Genomic DNA, 18,654 nt, shown 5'->3' on the forward strand with positions numbered 1-18,654 from the left:
CAGCACACGTCCGAATGTCTTTATATGATCATTCACTTTATATACATTGAATTATAAACAATTACGTAGGCATCTTCTTTGAAAAAATTACTGAACTGTACTCGACAACATAAAATAGGCACGAGTAGATCTACACGATCCCAAATGTTCCAAGTCCTATAACGTATGCAGTGTTTTAGAGACGAGTGATGAGATGACTCATATCAACTCCGGGCCGCATTTGAAGCATGAGTCCACGGGGGCTGTTGCGTAGGCAGCTACGATGGTCATTTGTGAGCAGCGAACGCGGAAGCCGCGCGGCGCGTCCCTGAAGCCAGCGCTGGGCGGCGCGGGCGGCGGCCGGCCGGCGGCGCTCTCTCTCTGCCGGCCCGCGCGGCTGACCCCTGACCCCAGCGGGATCACCGTACGGTACCGGGGTGCTGCTCGGCGGCCGTCCACACCCCGGGCCGCCGGGCGCCGGACACGGCCGGACGCCACGGCACGCCGACTAAAAACCCGCCGCTAATGAATGGAGCGCCGCCGCCGATGGAGACGTCGGCCGTCTCTGGCCGTCTCTGGCCGTCTCTGACGGTCCCGCCGAGTGGCCTCATTACGTGCAGTGCGCCGGCCCAAAGTGACCCGACGCACCCGCCTCTCCACGCCAGTCGTGTGCCCCGGTTCTCGCCAGAGGAGGGCGCTGAATTTGGCCTAAATAAGCCTTCAACGCTCTCCGAACAAATGGATCCTCAGCTGATGTATGCCCTCGTGTGTCTCGGGCTGGCCGTATTGCCCTAGAAAACTCCGCTTGATGTTAACAACCGCGCTGGAAATGCAGCCACGGTGTGGGCCACACTGATGGAAACTGGAAAGCCGAGTCGTGTATGCAGTGCTGCTACTCGTAGTTACATCGGAGACGGGAGCTGCGAAATTATGCGCGACCAGTGTCCACTAAGTGCGTTCCATATCGGGGGAGTAGCGAACGGGAGCGCGCCTATAGCGCTGCTCAGTGGCTCATCTGATGATAGGAGATGGCTCCCGTGCGCCAATCAGCTGGCTCGGAGAGTACCTGCTCTCGCAGGCCGGATCGATTTAATGCACCCACCAGACGTATTCAGGTCATCGCCTAACAGAGCACTCGCGGCCGACCTTTCTCGAGACCCCAGTGAGAGTCTGTCCGTTCGAAGTCAACAACATTAATGCTCTGGTTTCGCAACATCCCAGCGCCGAACAATGGTAAACGAGTGCAGAAACAAGCATGCATTGTGTCAGGCAACAAAGCTCCGTTGGAGCATTGAAGATGACCTGTAATTAAGCAGCGAAAAGTAACCTTAAATTAGTGCTGTGCTGCATACGGGGCAGTGCACATTAATGTTATGGTTTGTACAAAATACGACTTGAAATTAACTGGAAATCAGCAGCTTTATGAATCAGATATCCGCAATTTATATGATTGTGGAAGCTGGAATTATAACTGATTTTCTGCCAAATTAGATATGATTATATCAAGCGTTTTCAACAGTATCTGATATTGAACAAAAGCTTGATTGAGCATTTTATTTAAATCCGGTGAGTCAAAGACACTATCATAAACGGTAAACCTTTGCACCATGATCCTACAGCCATGAGCAATATACCGTCGCGGGCGCCTGGCGGTGTCGGGCAGTCCGGCCGCTGCCCGCTGCAGCGGCTGTGTCCACTCAGCCCCGTCCCACGGCCGGTGACGGACGGGGCTGCCGACTGGCCACTATCTGGGACCATCCCGCGTCCTGTCAGTCTGCGTTTTTGTTCCCGCCGCCGCCCCACCTGCCGTGTCACGGGGTGGAGCGTCACAACAGACGCCCAAAGAAACCCTCCGGACGACGGGCAGGCGTGAGGCCTGGAGCAGCGGCCGACGGGCAGAGCTGTGCGGCTTATTGAGCCGCATTGACCCGCGACTGGAGCAGCGGCCTATACGGGCAGAGGTACGGCTTATTGAGCCATGACTGGGGCAGCGGCCGACGGGCAGAGCTGCATGCGGCTTGTTGAGCCGCGACTGGGGCAGCGGCCGACGGCGAAAAAGGAGGCCACCTTGGTAGTGGCACGGCTGGCACGTGGCCGGGCGCACCGTACAAGTACGCAGAGATGACGGTGCACGGTATACACGCGTGCAGAAAAGCTATAGGGTCTTAACAATGTCTTACTCGCATGTGAATCCTGGGGAGACATTCCCACTGATCCACTAAGCCAATTCCTTTCTGTAATTGAGTTCTCTCTCAAATGCACCAAAGTCGATCATTATGAAAACAGCTGCACGGATTATTGAAATCGTCATCCTTCAGTATACTGTTCCCGCCTCCGCTCGGCGCGTCTGCCGTCAGCGCACGGCAGCTCGCTGTCGGAATGTGCCGACAGCCGGGGTTCGGGCGAGCGGAGGCGACAATCCCACGGTACGAGCGACGACATCCGGAGGTTGTCCACCTGACAAATCGGCGTCACAGAGCGTCACAGAGCGTGACGGCCTGACAAGCCGTGACCGTCCGCGGCGGCGCGGCGACGGACGGAAGGGTGCGAGGTGCGCGGGGCGCAGACAAGAGGGGCCGGAAGCCGGCCACGACGCACTAGCGAGGCGCAGTTGAGACCACCAGAGGCCATCGTGGGTGTCATACGATGTCGTGGATCGCTTCTCGAGATCTCTGTTGGACTGAGGTTGTGCGGAGATTGAGATGTGAGATTCCGGCACCGAAACTGGATAGTGGATAATTAATGACGCATGAGCCGGGCTTCGCTATAAAAAGAAAAGTGAGCCTTCAGGCATGATATTAAAGAAACAAAAAGATGATTATTTAACAAAGAAAGCTTATCTTTAAGTACTATGTAGCTTAGTCATTTACAATATAAAGATAATCGGGAAAGTATGTATAATAGCCATTTTCCCAACGGCCACATGGTACACATTTGGTGCAGATTGGGTGCATATTTGGTGCATATTTGGTTCAATTAGGTTAATTTTGCTTCTTAAAAGCTGTCTGCTTGGGTTGCAAAGATTCTCATAGACATCGTTTTTCAAAATATCAGACGTTATTTTTTATCAGAACACTGAAATAAGTTTATGCTATGATATGAGACATTTCTTGTAAGAGAGATTTGGTGCAGATTTTAGGTCCATTCGCCAGATAGTCCGTCGTTAAACAGCTGATAAGGATATAGAATGCAAGTAATTTTGCAGCATAGTCCAAAGTCTGCAGCCCCCTGTACCGCTTCCACTGCCGGATTCCTTCCAGGCCTCTCCAGTTCGCACGTTCCGCCCCATTGCGCCGTGGAGGACCGGCGCCGCGCCGCGCCACATCCGCCGCGGCGCGTCTCATTTGTCACTGGCGCGCAGTCCGGCCACTACACTGAGCTACCCATGAATGCATAGGCAATAGGCATGTCGAGACTGGTCAAACTACGATAATCGACGAAGGGACATGGTATGATGACTGATGAGAGACACTGAGCGCTTTATTATAGAAGTTCATGATACTAAAACCCAAAAGATGACATACGTAGATCGCGAGCATGGCTACGCTCCCATTGTTTGACAGTTTGATGATAATCAGGTGACAAGTACAAGATGGTTCGATTGTTCTTTATCATCATATGGCAGTCATTCTAACTTATTAAAATTCCGAATAGGCGATAACGCTTACATAGATGCTCAACTCATAATCTATCCCAATATCTTTCATCGTTAGGCATTTGAACCTGAGCTTAGTGGCAATACTTGCTTCAGGACGTGCTAATTTTGGCCTCATCTACACGAAAAATAAAGGCGAGCACCGATAGATACATTGCCAGAAAAAAAAACTCGACGGGTCACTGATATAGAGCTTAGAAGAACAGTGTCACATTACTGACATCATGTGACAAGCGGCACTCGAGTGAGTCCTAAGTATCTGTGAGGAGCCTGCTGTAGTGCGTACACACTACAGCCCTACCTCCTAAGGCCCCACATGGGCGGTCAGCTGACATTGCACCGCGTCGGTGACCCCTGGCCGGCCAGATTTGGGAGCGGCATTTTCCGGCCTGCATGACTGAAACTTTAACGAGGAGGATCACAGCTGAGCTGTAAACGGGAGCTGCACTCGACCGCCGACCGGACGGCTGCCGTCCATTCCGTTCGTGACGGCTCCGTCATTAGCCAGGGAAACCCACCGGTCTGCCAGCGACACCCAATTATCAGCTGGTAATTATCTGCAAGGCAATATATTTAATTTGAGTGGAGCACTAGAATCGCACTAACGACCGATAAATACCAGACTTCATTGACAGAAACCAAGGCCAGTTCTGACTAGCTGATAACTACTGTCTCGCTGGCTTTGGACGGGAACAAATCTTCACCGGCGATGCTGCGCTTAATTGATCCCCCCCAAGGTCAAACTGTTTCCTCAAGTTAATGAAGCGGTTAGTTTTATCGCAATGCAATATGGCGTTCCTGAGTGATAATCCGTTCCAAAATTCATGCAAAATTGAGACATGCCAACTAGTACCTGGGGGAAACATCATATTTTAATTCTCCCATCTCATAAATGGTAGGGTCCTTATCGACACCATCAAGGCATTTGCAAAGACAATTCCATCCAATCCAACATATTCAGCTGGTGTTTCAGTTACTTCAAGGAACTGCTTTAGCTCAATCGAAAACGGCAATTCTACCAAGTGCCCGTGCCTCTTGGTAATCAAACTAGCCATAGCAAAAAGATGTCAAAGAATGTCATGGGTGGACTCATCGACCTATAAAGGTACGTACTACTTAGTACTACGCATAGGTCAATGATTGGACCATTGAATTGAACCAGCACCGACCATTGATCGACTGAGTTTGTAGCCGAATTATGAGCACATGCTATTGCTATGAGTGCAGTGTTACCTTATATACGGGAGATTGACTAGATTCATAAGAGCTATAGGCCGACTGGCAGCAATATTCAAGTCTCGTTTATGGTCGTTTTGTGCCCCATTCGTTGAGTAGAGTTCGCCACATTCCTGGGCGTTGAGCGTACCTACAACGCCAATGATGCAAAAGGCCAACGTCTTCTCATTCAAATCCGCATGTCGGTAGCCTGAGTGACGTAATGACAGCCGAAACAAACAGCGACGCAAAAAGACGCTTTGGAGATGCGCGTGATGCGATGTGCTGTCACCGTAGAAAAGAAATATATCCAAATAACACAGCTAAAACGTCGGGTGCCGGCCGAATTAAAACATTGCCGATGTCAGCAAAACAATGAAAAAAAAAACTTTTCAATGTTCGTTCCAGTTCGTCCATATAGTATGATAAAGTAACAACGAGAGAAAGTACTCACTTCGTTCCTTTACAAAAACCTAACTTTGGGTCTGCAATTTCCCCCATGCAAATTCTACCTCACAATTCCCCATTTTGGAGACTGCGGTATCAGCGGACAGATGACGCTGGATGACGTCTGCTGCGCTCGCTGACGTCTACTGACGCTGATGACGCCTGCTGTCGTCCGGCGACATCCTATGGCCGTCGCCGTCTCAGGGATGCACGATTCGGTGATGGCCGAGGCCACAGCGGTTCTGTCACATGCTGTCAGCTAGTGATTGGCGGCGGCACAGCAACATTCACCGGAATCGTGAGTGATTAGAAACGGGCCCGGCTTTTTGCATTTCGTCATTTCGGCGAATTCCGGCAGCTGGCGAGCTGGATGTGGCAGTCGCAGATAAATGTTTTGATTTTTTTTGTGGCTGGGGTCACAGGGTAGAAATAGCGTCTTCGCAGCAGGCAGTGCACGTGAGTCGTGGGAAGCTTTCTTCAGATTGTATAACGCTCAAACTTTAGACTCGGATGAGTGTGGTCATTCGGTCACGGTTGGACGCATTTGGACGCCCTTCTGCCATGGCGAACAACGGGCTCAGCCCACCACCATGCCCCATTCCGACGGACAGAAGAAAAGACCGGTCCCTAAGGGCCACTACCGGGGGGTGCGTATTATTTAGGCCAGGGTTCATAATGTCCAGGGCATGATGTGTCCAGTGCTCGAAATGGCCAGTGCCTTGAATTGGCCAGTGTTCATATTGTCCAGGGATTACATGGTCCAAATGTGGCCAACTGGCTGCAGATAGGGTAAATTCAAAGAGACCAGGGTTCATAATGTCCAGGGCACGATGTGTCCAGTGCTCGAAATGGCCAGAGTTCATAATGTCCAGGGCACGATGTGTCCAGTGTTCGAAATGGCCAGGGTTCATAATGTCCAGGGCACGATATGTCCAGTGTTAAAAATGGCCAGTGCCTTGAATGGGCCAGAGTTCATAGTGTCCAGGGATTACATAGTCCACCCAACCCAACCAAACCTAACCTAACCTAACCTAACCTAACCTAACCTAACCTAACCTAACCTAACCTAACCTAACCTAACCTAACCTAACCTAACCTAACCTAACCTAACCTAACCTAACCTAACCTAACCTAACCTAACCTAACCTAACCTAACCTAACCTAACCTAACCTAACCTAAGGTAATGATGTTTGCCTACCGGGGATAAGGAAATAGTTTCTCGCATGAATAGATTGCAAGCAATAGTAAATCAAATATTTTTAGGTTAAGTGGTTATGCATCAGGCTTCAGGCCTTCGGCCTGAAGCCAGATACATAACCACTTAACCTAAAAATATTTGATTTACTATTGCCTGTAATCTCTCCTAAGGCATTGCCTTCGGCACTGCACTGCTTCGCATTGAGCTGGTTCCGTGTTTTTTACATAATGACGTCACTTTCAGTGACTATGTAATCCCTGGACACTATGAACTCTGGCCTATTCAAGGCACTGGCCATTTTGAACACTGGACACATCGTGCCCTGGACATTATGAACTCTGGCCATTTTGAACACTGGACACATCGTGCCCTGGACATTATGAACCCTGGCCATTTCGAACACTGGACACATCGTGCCCTGGACATTATGAACCCTGGCCTCTTTGAATATACCCTATCTGCAGCCAGTTGGCCGCATTTGGACCATGCAATCCCTGGACATTATGAACTCTGGCCCATTTAAGGCACTTGCCATTTCGACACTGGGCATAACGTACCCTGGACATTATGAACCCTGGCCAGAATAAATGCTCCCACTACCGGGACAGGAGAGGACGGAGGCGCCGGTGGAGCGCGTCCTTAGCTCGGTCGGAGGACGGCCGTCGCGGGCATCCACTTCCAAACGGCGGCCGTCGTGGTCGATTTAGCCGCCACTGACGCGGGCAGCCGCAGACGCGCTGGTCCGCCGTACAAATGGCTCCGATTAACCACGCTCCGTTTTTTTCCTCGATCCTCTGACATACATTTATACGAGAGGTTTCTGAGAAATTCCACGCGTTATCTTGTTATATCCTCCTATCGGGTTGCTCCAATGACCGTTAGAAGCACGCGAGGGACAATCACATGTGATTAACCCTTTCACGTACAAATTGATCGCTAATGATCCTAAATGATTGCCGGCGACCCACGAAAATCAGGTTCCAAGACTGGTAGCGGTACTGTTGTATGCCTCCTCTATGTTAAAGGATCGTCACTGGTCTCATCCTGTTCACGTGGACGAGCCTCACAGGCTGACGCACTGGCGAGCACGGATCCCCCGGCGCAATTGGACCAAATACGGTGTTAGGAGGGCTAGTACACAACCACTGAAACCTGGCCCGCGTCCCCACAGCTGGGCCACCGCCGGCAGATGACGAGCTCGCGGCGGCGGGCTGTCGCGGGAGGTAGGGGAAGGTGGGGCAGGGCGGCCACCCTAACGCTTCTTACCATGCTGAAGCTTGATCGATAAAGTTAGAAAGATTCTTTCTAAATATGCCAATGTGATCCCTATTAAACTGATTTTTATTTCAACTTCCTTTCATTTCTAAAGGTGTTCACATATAGGAAATATTGGCAAAACTCATAACACTAATTGGCTTAAACGTCGCTTTGCCCCAGACCCCGGGGCAAAGCGGCGCTTTCCTTGCCCCCAGTATGAGATACAGTTCAGTTGCCTCATGTAGGAATAAGTTTTTGATAGTAGACAGGTTTAAAATGGGATGGCTATTTATTTTGTCATCGTTCACCTGTAGGGAAACAACGCAAGGACATTCATGTAAAAACATTGAATTTCGTTATTTTGGTGACGGAGATGTAACCGAAAAGTGGCCGAGATGAACGCATGACGATGTATTTCAATATAAAAAAACGTTTTTTGTCCAAATGAAAGCAATTTATGGAATTAGGAGCTGTTCACTCTGCTCAGTCCCCTTGCCCCACTCCTACCATCCGAGACATAGCATTTTCGAGCTCTGCTATTAATGGGCAATAAAACTGGCAGAGGAAATGTGCGATAACCACACATTGGGGGAATGGGAACACTTAAATAAACTTCCAAACGGCTATGGCATAAACTAGATGCCGGCAGCGCTCTTGCGTTGCCTTGGGCCAGAATTGGAGGAACGGTACTGAGGGCACACACCGGGCCAAACCACCGAAACCCAGACTGAGCTTGGACTGAACCTGAAACCAAACGAAACATCCCAAAAATGCTTCGAAGCACGTGAGATTGGTGCGGATATCTTCCTACAGTATGGTATGAATTAACTGCACGTGCATAGTTCATGTCCCAGGCACCCCAGTGCAGTCATTTTCATAACATCATGTAGCGTGTGTCTAGTTCTATCAGTGTACCGACTTTTGTGTCGCTAGATCGACGTTTCCCGGGATCAGAGGATCCCTAGTCAAAACCGTTATCCGCCCCCCGCACGCGCAGCTTGCACCCCTGGGATATTATCTCGCCGGAATGTTACGACTCAATGTATTCTTATTATGACCTGCAAGTTTTGAACCAGTTAGAGCGGCCGTTTACCCTGCAGGCGTGGCAACGCACGAAGGGGTGCAATCGGCTTGCACGTACCTAGCTCGTGCACCACAGAGTTTAGCTCAACCAAATGTGCACTATTTTGGAGGCCTTGCCTGAGACTACCATTGAACCGATTTTGAGGTTGATAGCTCAAAATTTCTTTGAGCCAGAGGACCTCACGTCAAAACGGTTTTCCGCCCCCAGCACGTGCAGCCTGCACCCCTCGCAGACGGTGACCCCCCTGGAAACTGGTTCAAGGTGTTACCGATGTGTCCCGCCACTGTGGCTTTGTCCGTGACCTCGGGTTGACCTGTAGCCTTGACAAAAAATTTCGTGTCACCGAAACTTTGAAGCGGAATAGCATGTGCCACGAAGCACTGAGCGAACCGAGGCCAGTACCAAAAGTTTACCTCGCCGGAGACGAGTCGAACGGTCCCACTTTCGTCCCGACCGGTCCACCCATTTTGACTCCAGGTCCAAAAAAGCTTGGACAAACTCACTCACATACTCACATACTCACTCACTGACAAACAGGTTCAGCCGAACTTTTTTTCAGCGACCCACCAATGGGAATTTCCGGATGCATAAGCATGCTATCGCATGCTTTTGATCCTCCAATTCTGGAATAACATTTCCAAAGCGTAAGAATATTGGTATAAAAAGGATAATCTGGGAAAATATGCCTTTTCGTCTGCCACGGATAAATGGCAACGGGTCGGAAACTCCGGTCCTGCTCATTCGAACGACCGCGAAGAGAAGTATTCGCAACCACAAACTGGAGCTGACGCCAGTTGTGCTGGGCTAGAACAAATGGTGGGCTAAAACAAATGGTGGCCGTTTTGTCCCGGGTGGCCGCTTTGCCCCGGTCTCCCCTACAGACCTGATGCGTTTAAATGGTAAACGGTAATGTGTTTGACCGCGCGGATGAGTGCGGGGACGGTCCGGTCCCGGTACATACAGCCCAGGAAGGTGGGAAAGAGAGACCAGTAGTGGCGGGCGTCAGGGGCGACGGACGCTGTCGGCTGATTCCGCATTCATGGTGCATTCCGGGGTCGTTTATAAGACAGCAGCACCCTCCCTCTGCCACTGGACTCACGGATGTGTTGGTGTTCCAGGAGCGGTTAGCTGTTTTATGGTATTTCAGAGTGGTAAACTGCATCTGCATTTGGTTGCTGGTGGTTGTAAAGTTAACTTACCTGACCTTCGGTTGTTTCAGGAGCCCGAGAGCAGGAGCCGTCTGTGACCGCTGCAAGTCACACATAACCACAGCCATCTCTCGGGGTTAGCTGCGACATTGTCCGGGTTAGCCGATCTTCCAGCCCGACCGCCGGCCGGGGTCACCCTATTAGAACACCCGCGACAAGATCACCCACTCATACAGAGTGGAAACAAATGCTAGTCTACGTCAGCCGCACGCCTGACCTGACAACCCCAGACAGAGACACAGAAACAGGCGACCGTCAGACATCCACAACACACCCGGACATGTCCCTGCGCACGGCTGACATAACTGGCGCCACTCATAACCGGCGCGTGGGCCTCATCAATCGTGTGTTATCGGGACCGCTGGTTAGTCGGGGCGCCGGGCCCGTCGCCAGCCGACACAGTCCCGTGTCGCCCCAACCTCTGTGGACGGCAGTAACCGGGGCAGCTCCTATTGGGGTCCGACGAGACACGACATAGAACAGGGAGGATCCCGAGAAAAGGAAAATCGTGTGCGAATCTCCCCTTCACTCGCCACGACAAGCAGGTGAACAATGATTTAGTTGGGCGATAGGTCTAAAGAGAGGGTTCGCTGGCTCAAAACGTATGTAAGCAATGTTTTATAAAATTCGACAGAGAAATCCTATTTCATTTTTTTGATGCTAGGTAAAATGGTCCACCCAAACTTTAAAGTTTAAGCACTGAACACATTTCGCAATTTCATGAAAGAGTCTGTCCGTTGACTTTTGACGCAACGGAAACATTTTGTTTTTATACGACCATTCCCTAAGGCCATGTGCCATCCTGATCTTCCGCATTCCATTTCCTTGGAAAAGGTATCACAATGATCAAATGATTCATTTTGTTGTGAATAAACTGGTTTCGCTGATGAGTTTTGTTCCATAAACTGGTCCGTTTTTATCGGCTACGGTTTAGGCTAAAGTGAAGAATGTTTAGACCATCTCGTTAGAATAACGTTCCGCCACATGCCAGCCTCGCTGTTGCGTGCTCTATAATGCGTCTCCCGGAACTAAAACACAGGATGACACAGGCAGTCGATCCGGCAAACGCCTGAATGGCGCGGCACTATGGTTTGTGTTTTATACATTAACCTCTATTATGCGTGAGATTAATAAGAATTGGTATGTTTTTCATTCGGTTGTATGCAGCCAAAAAAAGTAGGAAATGTAAACTTGCTTCTAAAAAACAGATGTACGGTAAACTATCATCCGCAGCATCAATGGTATTGGACAACATTGAATGAGAACTGAGGAGTGCTATATATGATATTGAATATTAGTTAACCTGGAAAAAATGAAAGGTGCCATTTGAGCAATGGTGTAACACCAGTAGTGTCATCAAAAACCTTAGGAAAAGGAGAGGCCTCTAATGGAAATTCAAGGGAAAGTAAACGGAACGTGAGAAAAAAGTTAAGTGACAGCCTCACCTGTTCAAATATTGTTCAAAATAACCGTGAATTGCCCTCCGAAAGCTCCCTTGCGGCCGCCTTTTTCAGCCGCCTTTTTCAGAGCCCCATTATGCGGCCGTGATTGATTACCACGAGTGGACAGGCCGTGCTATTTCCGCGTACCTTTAATGGTCCATCAGGTGTTGGCCGCTGTCACTGTAACTTACGCCATAACAGAAATATAGTCCATTAGTCAAAGGATATGTCGGCGGCTCCACACGTGCAGTGGCGCTGTTGGTCATGGAAAGGTTTCACAAACTGGACATCATAAGGCCCTTCTGAAAAAAATGTATTTTGGTACAGGTGTTTACGGTTTACACTTCGTAGATTACATTCACAATACAATGTCGACACCATTTTTTTAAACCCTGCACATCTGCTCTCCCGTGAATTTCCGGGAGGCACGAAAGATCTCCTTTTAAAAGTGTCCAATCGTCCGATCATGATCAAATATGTGTGTTCGTAGGCCTGTTCTGGTATTGCTTAATCTGCCAAGACAGACAAACTTGAGAAAAATCGAGTGATTGTACCTTTTTTGAAGGTCTCCTAACCAACATGTCTGAAATTCACCGGAGAACAAATGTGGGGTTTAAAAAAAGGGTGTCGATGTATAGTTTTATCAGCATATGACTTCATAAACACAATACAGATAGGTGATAGAACGACTTTCAGAATGTCCATAGCTCAAGACAAGGCCTCAAGATAACTAATTTACTTGAACATCCTATAGTCCATTTTTAAACGTATCGCACGCTTCTGCATGGCTCATTAGCTCCAATTCTTCCTTGCTGAAGCAGTCGTGAAACTTTCTGGTGGCCACGCGGTCTTGAACGAGTTTAGCTTATCCACGTTCTATCAAAAAGTGATTACGTCCTGAGGCTGGATAAAGACTGATGCTATGCAATAGCTGGGTCTCGTGCCGTCCGAGCGGTGCACTCCATAGTACAGAGCGGTGCACTCCCCGGACCGGTCACTCCGCTGACCAGGGTCTCACCCCATCTGTGCAGTGCAGCGGTCCGTATAGCCGGCACGCCGAGCTGCCGGGCTGCAATCAGTCGCCTTCAGACCGGTCACGACTCACGACCGGGAGTGACGGGCCGAGGGCAGTCTTATCTGCCCGGCACCGAGGCCCGCCCGACCCGCCGCCACAGCTCGGACCAGGGAGCCACAGTTCGGACCAGGGACCCGCCACAGCCCGGACCAGGGACCCGTTACAGCTCGGACCAGGGACCTGCCACAGCGCGTGCCAACCACCAACCTGCACCGCAGCCACAGCCGGGACCCTACACAGCTCGGGTCCCTGAGGAACACAGCCCAGAGCTGCCAGCGTAGCGCGGCTGTAGCGGTCGGCCTCTGCCAGCACGGTAAGGACCAGCCTCCACAGCCGGTACCTATTTACCATCTCGACAGGAAGCTGCTGTCACGGCCGTGAGTTGTGGTAGACCGTCGGAATCGGATAACCCCTGGTGAGTAGGCATTGATTCTCCTCTCACCATGCGCAAACCACACTGGAGAGGACGCAGCGGAACCACCACTCGTCTCAACAGTAGGAGGGCGCTGCGACTGTAACGTAAGCGGCGCCTTTTGGAGCTGGTGTGTGTGGGACGTCACGAGCACAGTAGCGCCTCTATCGCAGTGGCCAGCTGCGATTGGAGCGCCACCGACGCTGGGTAGATGAACTACGGAGCCAACTGACAGTCCCCCGAGTCGGCAGTCGTCTGGCACAATGACGAACATACCTATAGGGTATAAAGAGGTGTAAAAAAATACGTACTGTATCATGATTATTTTTCTGCGCGCGTGAAAAAGGTTTTCACCATTCATTCAGAGTACCCACACCACAATGCTAAAATCCTGCTCGCAGCTCAGTATAAATGCCTGATACGAATTAACTCACGAATTAACGCATCGACTGCATTGAGGGAGCAGTCGGTGTAAAATCCTCACCCTCTCCACTTCAAACTGTGAATCTAAGCAGGTTAGTATGACTGGGCACGACGCCAAAGTGCGAAGATTACTGTACCTGGTAGGAGAGCGGTGCTGACTGGGAGGATGAGGGAGCAGAGTGGGTGTCGGAACGCTATGACTGAAACCAGTCATAGCGCCAAAACGTGGTCGCCGTGTTGAACCAGCCAATATCTCTTCAGACGAACTTAACAGTTATTTTACGTCGATCGGCACGCAAACCAGAGAGAAGGTGATGAGAGACTTTCGGAGTTCCGGAATGGAAAAACTCAACGTTCGCTTGCCTCGTGTTAACGCCGGTGCCCTCACGCTGACGCCTGTGACTTTAGATCATCTTAAAGCTGTTATATTCAGTATGCCAAACAAAAATTCCAGCATTGAAGGAGATGTGCCACTCAAAATTTTGAAGTTAAGTTTTGGAGTAGTAGGCAGATATTTGTTGCGCATAGTGAATACAAGCATAGTGACGGAAACTGTACCAGATGGATGGAAGAAGGCAGAGGTGCTACCCTTGCACAAAAGAAATGACCCCTCAGAAGCGGCGAATTTTAGACCCATAACCATTATGAGTGTCATTTGTAAGATCATTGAAAAAATAGTTCACACCCAGGTGACTAGTTATCTGACTCAGCAACATTTATTCACCATCGATCAGCATGGCTTTATGCCAAATCATTCCACGGCCACGGCACTCGTATCAATGACTGACGAAATTTTGAAAGGTATGGACAATTCGGAAATTTCATTGCTAGCTCTTTTAGATTTAAGTCGGTGTTTTGATGTGGTCGATCATAGTACTATTCTTGAAAAATTGAGTCTCTTACAGATTAGGACAGGGTGGTTCAAGAGCTACCTCGAGGGACATACTCAGAGGGTAAGGATCGGCGACGAAGTATCAGAACCCTTGCCGATATCGGTGGGATGCTTCCAGGGCTCAACGTTAGGAAGTTTATTGTTTAATATTCTAAGCAATGACATCGCATGTCACATTCCGTCCTCTGTGAACGGTTTCCGAGTAACTTTAATCAGGTATGCGGATGATACTCAGCTAGCACTAACCGGGTCGAGACACAAAATTCGGGATATGCAGTGTGCTATGGAAGACGTTTTAGGTATCTTGAGTAACTGGTTTATGCAAAACGGTATGATGGTTAATCCTAGTAAAACGGAACTGATGGTTTTCGGTGACAGACGGCAATTAGTCCAGTTAGATGAAGTTCCAAAAGTGTCATTCATGGGTGAAGTGGTGATGTCTACCGAGAGCGTGAGGAACTTAGGTGTGATAATGGACCCAAACCTGTCATGGGAGCGCCACGTGCAACATGTTGTTAACAAATGTTTTGGCATTCTCATTGGAATCTCGCACGTTAAACATACTCTACCGGCTTCTGTTCTACCTCGTATCGTCGATTCTCTTGTACTTTCTCACATTCGATACTGTGCGCAGGTGTATGGTAGCTGTGGCAAAAATGTACTGACCGAACTACAAAAAATAGTCAACTTCGCAGCACGAGTTATTTCCGGTCGACGGAAATACGACCATGTTTCGGATGTCATTTCAGACTTAGGTTGGCTCACTATTCCAAAGCTAGTTGACTATTTTGACATGTGCATGATTCATAAAATTTTATCGCTGGACGTACCAATAGGATTGCGTGAAGCACTGTTGTTTAATCATGAATCAAGCTCTCGAAGAACACGGCAGTCGGATCATATTTCAACCACTCGCCCCCGCAACAACCATGGAAAACGTACATTCATCTATCGTGCATCCAAATTGTATAACACATTCGCCATAGATCATCATGTGAACCACCTTAGCATGACTTCTTTTAAGCGCCACATTCGCAAAATGTTGGCTGATGCATCGTGATTTTTTTTTTTCGTGACTAGTTAGTTTATTTTAAGTGTCCGCGATTTTGTTCTCATGAAGATGTGTGTGTGTGTTTTTATAACTTGTTTTTTTTTTATACCGTGCGGTGTTACATTGTATGACGAGGGTATTGGAATAGCCCATTTTGTGTGGAAATACCTGATGATGTGAAATAAATAAATAAATAAAAAACATCGGTTCCACGCGGCTATGGGGGAAGCCAATGGCAAGTGGTGCAAGGGAGGGGTAAGGGCCTATAACGGCCGATGGTGCCAGCGTCCTGAGGAATGTGACCTAACCTATAAAGTCACGACGCCAGGTGTTAGCGTCGAGGGCAGCGCAGCACGCCATCCAACAGCAGTAACCGTAGGTACAAAACACGCCTTAGGCCACACATAGGCACAAAACACGCCTCAGACAACGCCTAGGTACAAACACGCCTGGCTGGGGGGGGGGGGCGTTTTTGTGCCCCCCTCTACCTCAGGTTTTTAGCGAATATCTCATAAAACAGTGGCAGACACAAATCAGCATATTTCTTTTCTGTACATGTTGTAAAATGTCAAACCCGGGTCGTTCAAGGTCAGTTTACCAGGCAGCGTCAAGCAACCTTACTTCAGAAAAAGCTCCAATACTCGCTATAGCTACATACACCAACTGAACGAGCGCTTTGAAACTTCAGCGATTGATAAGAATAGGAGTATGTATATGTAAAATGCATATCTCGGAATTTCGATTATATCTGTGACAAAAGGTTAAGTCAATTTTGCGACCTCTCCATCATAAATCAATGGTAGAAAATTCAAACGCGCCTCTTCTGGACAAATGTCGTTCTAAACACTCTCAAACATTGGTTTACAGGTACTTAAATATGACATACTGAATCGTAAAATTGCACCCGTCACTCCTTTGTGCCCCTGAGGTCATCTCAGGTCATGAAAGGTCCCCAGCAGGTTTTTTACAACAACTTTTGATAAAGACATGCTAGAGCGGTAAAAACACCTCAGGTGTGTTCAGCTCGACGATACGGATTGACTAATATGCGACATGACCTTTACCGGTCAGGTCATGACCTTCACCTGAGGTCAAATGTTCCAAATGACCTTTCAAGGTCAAATTATAGTTCATTCGACGCATCTCGACGGAAGAAAGATGGTACCAGCAAGCGTAATGTTGTGACTCTCTTGAGTCATAAGTTATTGCAGAAAAAACATTTTCCATAAAATGGGTTTTTATAGTTCTTGCCCTCTGTAGGCTTAACTGTGACCTCAGGTCAAATCTGAGAAAACATTTAGGAAGAGCGGTAAAAGAGCTCGGGAATCCACTTTCCTTTGGCTCCCGAGTTATGCCCCGGTTTGCTAAGAATGGTTGAAAAAGGCAAAATCTGACCTATGAAGACACCTCTGGTGACATTTCGTTTAACACGCGCAGTGGAAGGAGGGGGAAGGAGGGGGATGACTTTAGGGGATTTCGCCCACCCCTCTTGTTTTCCGCCAGTAACTCGCGCCGCAAACAAAATATTAATGTGAAATCTTAACTACTTGTCCAAAATTGAAGTGCAGATCTTCTCGTGCAAGAAATAAGAAAATCGGTTCACAACTTTTTTAATAATAGCGGTGTAAAGTCAAACATCCCGCCGCCGCGGCGGCGCGGCGGCGCGGCGGCCGGCGCTAGCCGTTACGCGCCGCCTGAATTGTAGACTGTGCCGGGGTGTGATGGTTTCTTCTTCACATCGCGCTCCTTACCGCTGATTATATTTGATTCGCATCACATTTTGTGAGAAGACTAAGAAATGTACAGGCAATCTTATGCTCAAAGAATTTTGAAAATCGGCCGATAACAACTTGAGTTATGAGTGTGTAAGCACAAAGTTGTGATTGCCGCGTTTCCCGCGTCGGCCGATCCCGCTTCAGCCGGCGACATCTTACCCTTAGCAGGCTTCTAACTGCCATATTCATTGTTGGATTAACTAGCAATTCACCATACATACTCACAAATGTATATTCTTTCGCATAGTGAAAGAAAAAAATCGGACGGTAACTTTCTGAGTTATCCGGCGTGTAAACGCAAAAAAAAAGTCGCTCATATGGCAGATTTGACCACATTTGACCTCATTTGACCTTGAAGATATTGACCTGGGGTCATGAAATTCACGCACAACAGAGTTCCCCAGGGCCATCACCTACCCTTCAAATTTCGTCTTTCTAGCTCCAGTGGGAGCTGAGATCTTGGGGGGGGGGCGACATCCGCCCCCCTTCCACTGGGCGTAGTACTCGCAACCCTTCCACTGCGCGTGTTAACCTGACCTGAAATGGCCGAAGAATGTTCTTCATTATTTTTAACGCTCTTTTGAATGCCGCTTACTGTGTGTCGCTACGTGGCCAAGGAGCCCAGTTAGACGGGGGAGGGGTGTGACAACGCCCCCCCCCCCACATACACACACCTTGCACGACACGGAAAACTCCAGCAAGGGGTTAAATAATTAGATGGCGCTGGAGAACCACTGTTTAGGACAGTAGCGGCGGAACACCTTCAATTAAGGGGGGGGGGGGCAGTGCCGACTTTTGGTCCCATTCTTTCCATGCAACGCCCATAGGGCTAATGTTGAAATGCCAAAATCAAAGGGGGGCACGGTGCCCGGGTACCCTCCCCGTTCTGCCGCCAATGGTTTAGGGCATGATTTGACACAAATTAAAAAAACTAGAACTACGTAGTACATATCTTTATCATTTACATACATTCTTGTATTACACAGGTTATCAAGCGCAAAAGGAATGACTACCGGCGATATGCTCGGATTAATCTGAGAAGCAATCACATTACTAGACTTGGCCACCTATCAACTACGGGGAATATAATGTTGTAATTGCCCACATCGTTTGTGCCGCGCGACTTTCTTCCAGTCGATTTACTAGGAATGCATTATTAACTGGGCCGGAATGAAGCCAGTACCGATGTTACGTAACCGTCATTACTTTCTTGATTCTATTTAAAAATGACAAGAACTTTGTCCTTTGCTATTCGTTTAAACGTGCATTTTTTAAGGTCTGACCGTATCTTCAGGTGTAGGGCTTCACGACGCCGTAAAGCAGACTGTCAACAATACCGATGTCCTTACTAAGGACTGATGCCAGACTTAGTTTCATAAGCCCTGTTTCCATGACACTACGGACAGGATCGGATCGGCGAATCCGGATCGGCGAATCCGGATCAGCAGTGCCGTTTCCATGACCGATCCCTCCCGAAACGGGATTCGCACCGGGATCGGCCGATCCGGATCGGCTTCTCTAATCCGGGATTGGTAGACGT

The sequence above is a fragment of the Amphibalanus amphitrite genome, unplaced genomic scaffold (assembly GCF_019059575.1).
Source record: "Amphibalanus amphitrite isolate SeventyFive unplaced genomic scaffold, NRLGWU_Aamphi_draft 000370F_arrow, whole genome shotgun sequence".
NCBI classification, from domain to species: Eukaryota; Metazoa; Arthropoda; class Thecostraca; order Balanomorpha; family Balanidae; genus Amphibalanus; species Amphibalanus amphitrite.